Source organism: Polyodon spathula, chromosome 1 (assembly GCF_017654505.1).
Source record: "Polyodon spathula isolate WHYD16114869_AA chromosome 1, ASM1765450v1, whole genome shotgun sequence".
Lineage (NCBI taxonomy): Eukaryota > Metazoa > Chordata > Actinopteri > Acipenseriformes > Polyodontidae > Polyodon > Polyodon spathula.
Genome location: NC_054534.1, coordinates 82578703 through 82585341, shown reverse-complemented (window position 1 = coordinate 82585341; position 6639 = coordinate 82578703).

Below are 6639 nucleotides of genomic sequence, written 5' to 3'. Positions count from 1 at the left end.
TAGCGGTTCTAAGTTAGTTGCAAATTCAGCATTAACAGTTCAATTGGCATGATACATCTCCATGCATCAGTGCAGCCACCGGGCCAGCTATACACGCAGTCTAAAAAAGCACCCACTTCTATATTTCAGTTCATTCAATATAACACTCTCTCAAAAACTAAAACATAGTTTCAATACCTTATAGCAATGCAATCAATACATGTGAGATATAATATTGTAGATAATATGCTTACCTCCTATTATAAGGAAAAGTAGCATGAACAAAGGAATCAGAATTGTCTTGTGGAGATCTGCAAATGATGGACCACTTCACTCTGCCAAGCTGAGTCTTGATTGTGGTGCCTCATTGTAAAAGACATGAGGTTTTATAGATTTTTGTCTCCATTGAAATACATGGAGAGACTTTAACAAATCCAATCATTAATTTGGTTAGACACTTCTTATCTTTCTTTGGCACGCAACAGCCTAAAAATTTAGGGCCATATGCCAATAACTTTCCAAGATATGACACCTGTTCCAAATACTTGACCGTGATCTCATCCACTCATTTCTCAACTCCTCCTTTATCTAAAAAGTTAGGTGAAACATAGTTCACAAGACTCTTGCTATCCCTCTATTTTATATGTGTATACAAAGAGAATAATATTACTTTAAGTATATGAGTGTTGTTTAAAATATATACAACACTATTAGTTATGATTATATTGATTATATGTATTAATGTCTAAGTATGTATTCCCTCATGCCATTCTATTCTTCAAATTAGTTTTCCTTCTCTCTTTACAGGCATGTGCTTAACAGACATTATAGGGAACTTCCATCTTATGTTTTTTCTAATATAGAGTTTCTCTTCATGGATAATCTATTTGTTTTTTATTTAAGTGTAAGATTGTAATGTCTCTGTCCTATGAGTTTCTTAACAGCATGAACTCAGCTGAACTATGGCCAACCTCTTATTTTTTCAGTAGCACACAAGCCAGCTAAAACCAGTTCGCTAGTGGCACACCAATCTTCCTAATTTCCAGTGATAATTAAAGTCTATAATCTTTTTGATAAAATAATTCTCGCTCTGCGTGCCAACTATGCCTCCCTTTACCAGGTACGGCTTTCTAAAAAACAGGCTCACAGAAAATTCGGGAATAAAGTTCACATAAAGTTTACCTTTTTCAAAACCTATCCTCTACTTTTAAAATTACTTTTTATTATTTGTTTAAGCTTCTTATTTTATATTTCAAACAACATCTCTTTATGTTGCATCATCTTTTAAACTCAGAGTCAAACCAAACAGTTTATTCCCTATGGCACATGATTACTAACTATTTTAAATTTAAACTTATCTTGATGAGAAACAATTTCATGTATATTATTATAACAGGCAGTGTTAAGCATATGGTCTTACACGCACAAATTGTTTTTAGTAAAAAGCAAGCATATTAAACCTTATTTCAACATTTAACAACATTTTCTTAGGCTAAAAAGGGTGCTGTAGAAACTTAGCATTCAATTCTGGGAACCAAGCCCATCTTGATAAGAAACTGCCCAAAACTAGCCACTCGTATCAAACTGTACCAGTTTCTACTGCATGATTTTATATAAAGAAAATACATAAGTTTCACAATTACTGACTAAAACAGCATTAAGCGTTACTTTTGATTACACACTTACATAATTTTCCAAACTAAAGATTATACAAACACTACTTTTTCCAAACTAAAGATTATACAAACACTACAAAGGATTATAACACATATTATTGCATTAATACATTTCATTTTAAATCAAACAATCCATGTCCAGAGTTTCAGCTCGCTCCCAGCAGGACTCCACTTCAGTCTTAGGTTCAGCTCGGGTTGGCTCAGCGAACACGACAATAGGCCCTTGAATCCATCGTCTCGCATCACAGGTGTGAGTCGCCATGGCCTTGACTTTGTACCTACAAGACACTTGTACACGCTTAGCAGGGACACCTTACTCACATTCTAATTTTCTCAGATGTGCCCATTTTACTAAGTGACCCTTTCCCTCCCTCACAACCCATGCATTCAATCCTCTTAATATCTTTGGGTTTACATTTAAATGAGAGAAAGAAATTCCTACAGAATCATTGCATTCAAACAAGATTCTACAGTGTTTAGCCAAATGACTGCATGCCGGACAAAGTCTGGGCCCAGTCGCTGATGACTTTCTTTGGCACATATTACATGCACAATTATTAAGAGCATTATGTTTTAATTTATGTGTCAGGGTTACTTCTGCACCATGTACAATAGTTCTGGATCTGTACACATTGTTACTATACATTTCTTTCTGCTCACACAAGGTCACTTTGCGAGGTAAGCCCTCCATTCAGAATACTGAAGAAGGCCAAAACTCACTGTTATTCATATTTTCTGGTATCCAATTACTGTTCTGCCTCACATCATCAGTTTGCAGACACAATACAACTGAATCTGAATCAGTAGCCTTAGCTACTGAGATTCTCCATACAAAGGAATTCAATGTTTTACTGACCAGCCTAGCTGATTCAGCATTACTTGTGACACCTTCCTGCATGAGTAGCAATTGTTATTATTATTTTTCTTCTTTCTCCAGTCTCTCTCTAGTTGTCCACTCTGAACACCCAACCCCGAGTGAGTGATTCGTGCCTCTATATATATACAGCTGTGTCAGGACTCAGTTGCTAATTAATCATTCATTTGAATCCTGGCAATGTAATAAATATTTTTAAGGTAGGTAACCATATACTGAAATGTGCATTTGCAATGGCATTTTGTTCAATAGCTAATACTATCTCAGGATCATCCCCAACTGCATACTAACTTAGTACCCACTGCAACAAAATAAGATGGAGAACAAAGTTGGGGACCGGCTAATTCTATTTTAAGAGTGCTATTTTTTGTAACAAGATCAAATGTATTTATTTATTTAAGAAATCCAATATCTTAATTATTATTGTTTTTTAATTTAAAAAAAAAGCGTTTAACTTAAGAAAATTATGCACGGAAATGTATTTACACACCAAAGCAAATGCAACGTTAAATTATATAGAATATTTTCCCATTTTCTTAAACCGAATTCACATGTATCATCGAATTTTCCTAAAACCCCACTAACTGTGTTAGAGAATAAACAAAACTTTTAATAGTACTTGTGACAGAGAGAGAAGGAATCTGAGCTGTAAGTCTCCCTCCCGACCAGAAAAGGCACTGTGTAAGGTTGGTGGTACGCATTCCCACAGACAGGGCGACTCCATGGTAGGTGGAAACCGGAAGTCGGCCATTGTGGATAAAGCTTGTAGCTGCAAGTTTGCTAAACAAATCCATTGTGTTCAGCTGTGGGGCATGCTGCAATTGGATAGACTGTGGAACTGGCCTGATCACAGGGAGGAGTTTGGCAGTACAAAGGTATTTCCTGCACTAAAGCAGGAGGCGATTAGGGAGGAGTCAGCTAACTAAGCTGACTGTTCTTGGTTTGTATTGCTGCTGTTTGATAAGTTGCAAGATCCTTTTAGTACGTCTTGGTGATATTAAAAATGTCAGTGGACGAGGTGAAACAAAAGATAATGCTGGGTTTATATCATGTAACCGATAACAGTTTGAGAGGTAAATCAGAAGTGTGGAATTCTTTTGGAATCAGAGCAAATGAAAATGAACATGTGACTGAATTCTTTGCTTGTAAAACCTGTGGTTATGTTTTTGTGTACGACAGCCACAAAACTTTTACATCTCTGCGAAAGTACAAGTGTAGCTCCTGTTCAATTGGTGGCACGAAAGGAATAAACAATTAATGTTACAATGTTAAAATATATCCAGACCACTAGAGAAAGTTACCACACTGTATAGCCTATTGTATAAACTCAATCTGTGGGAATGGTAGAGATATCTGTGTGTGAATGTGAGAGCACGAGAGAGGCAGTTGACGCAGCAGTAGGTAAAGGACAAACATTGGCGGGGTCGGGATGCAGGTCTTATTAAAGTGGGTAAGAAGACGGTGCTGCAGCAGGTTGCAGGCTTGGGTTGGATCCTGTAGTAGCGGGTCATAAAAATCAAACCCTTGCAGGACTCTGACATAAGTACAACCCTTATGCTAAAACATGATTAACAAGCCAGAGAGCTGTTTGTTTTGTCAGTGTTTTGCAGTGAATGAGCTAGGGAGCTGCAGCCAGCACTGCAACCCGAGCACCAACCGCACTACATTGCACAGTACAGCAAGCACCACACTGGAGAAGTCTTTGCCATACATTATGTGGGGGATTACCGATTATTGCAATTAATATTTTGCTGGTAGAGGGGCGGATTTATTACTTGGTTTTGAGAAATAAATATGGATGTTTTGAAACTTGAAGCAATTGTCTGAACATTGCATTATTCACCAACACCACTCACCTCCTGACACGTGGTGTCTTTGTGGGATTTTTTGCACGGAAAGGTGGACCCGAACATCATGGTTGCAATCCTGTGGACCCAAGAGCAAAGGGAGACTCCATGGCAGGTGGAGCACCGGGAGGAACACACCCAACTGATGGAGCGGATGAGCAAGATGTTCCTGGGAGGGAACTGGCTGCAGAACCAGCAGTGGTAATGCCCAAGCCACACGTCCAGAAAATGACGCTGAAGGATGACCCTGAGGTCTGTCTTGTGGCTGTCGAGTGGATGGCAATTGTGGCGAGATGGCCTCGGGGAGCGTGGTCTACCCAACTAGGTCCCTGCTGGATTGGGGAAGCCCAGGCGGCCTATCAGGTCATGACCCACGAGGCCACCATGGATTATGACCTGGTTAAGCAGGCCATCCTCCAGCAGCTGGATATAGCTGAGTAGATGCCACCAGTTCATGGAATACCAGTGACCCCCAAGAGTCAGGCCCCGCGTGGTGGCGCAACAGCTGGTGGACTAGATGACTCGGTGGCTCTACCCAGCCACTCGGACGCCCAAGGAGATTCTGGGGCTAAAACATATAGTGTTGATTACATGGTGCTTTAAGCATGGTTAACCCTTTGCAGTCCATTTATTCAGTGCCTGTCAGGCACGTCAGGTCCAATATATTTTCACACACGCTGTTTAAAAGTATTTTTTTCACAGTAAAACAGGTTTAAAAGGCACTGCATATCAACAGGACACTTAGTACTGCATCTCCAGCCCCGTCCCACCCCTTGTTTGCTGTATTGATCACATACCTCTTCATAATCATGTATACTGATAAAATGAGTGATCAGGAGATGATTTATCACCAAACTCCTCAATAATGCGATCTAAGTCATTATTTTATTACGATAAAAGCTCAAAAAGCTCTGCAAATGTCTGTGATGTTCTTTGAGCACTGGATACGGAAGCAGCTATCATGTTTACATCTATGCTATCTCTGTGGTGCAGGGGCAGACCAAACAAATGAAATAAGCGCCAATTTTGGTGTCACAAAAAGATCTGACCAAATTCAATGTGAAAAAATGTAGAAAATCAGACATGGGGCAAATACTTTTTCACAGTACTGTATATATATTATATATATATATATATATATATATATATATATATATATATATATATATATATATATACATATATAACACATACATATACACACACACACACATATATATATATATTGCCTATCACCCATTGCCTGATTTATGAAGGTCAACAACCATTTGTCTCTTTTCATTTGTGAGTTCTTTGCCTTTCCCCATGGTGATCCGTGTTACCTCATTTTTATACCCCAGTGAAACAGGAAACTATGGAAGGCCACAATACAGTTCCTTAAGCCTGAGATGTACTTAAAAAAGTAGAATGTTAATGCAGATTTAATTCTGTTTGATTTTATTTATAAGAATCTTTAGGGGTGCCAATAATTTTGACACCTATCTTTTTGAGAAAAAAAAAAAAAATTACTTGTTAAAAATAAACATTTTCTCTGAGCAATCGTATTAATATAAAATAATAGTTTTCCCATATTTTTGAGCATAAAATATAGGTCATTACCTGTGATGTTTATTTTATTCAGCCTTTTTTGCTCATCTTTATTAAGGGTGCCAATAATTTAGGAGGTAATATATACACGCACACAACACACATATATATATATATATATATATATATATATATATATATATATATATATATATATATATATAAGGATTTGGTCAATTAAAAATGGAAAAGACAATGTAAACTAACTGGATGGCAAAGTAATTATGTCTTCTTTGGATGAGACTATACGGGGGAAGGTGGGCGTCAGGACCAACTCCTGGTTTAGTCAATAGAGTTATTAGTGGAATAATTAGTTGGGTTTAAAATGGTGTGAGTGTGTGTGTGAGTGTGGGTGACAGTAGGAGTTTGGTTGGGAGAGTTGGAGTAAGCTAGTTATTGTGTGCATTGTGGAAACGGGACAACAAACTATTGGAAAGGTATCTGGATTACAATTTGGTTTTGGTGACAAGGTAACAGGCTTAGCCTGCCTTGTTATTAGCTAGGGAAACATTTGTTTAGCTAGGGCCAGTGATCGAGTTTTTTCTGTTTGTTGTACATAATAAACACACTCTATGGCGTTTCCTGGCATTCTGTCTAAAAGCATTTATTTGGAGAAGGAAAACATGCGACCAGAGGGCAATCCATCACAATATATATATACACACAGTACCAGTCA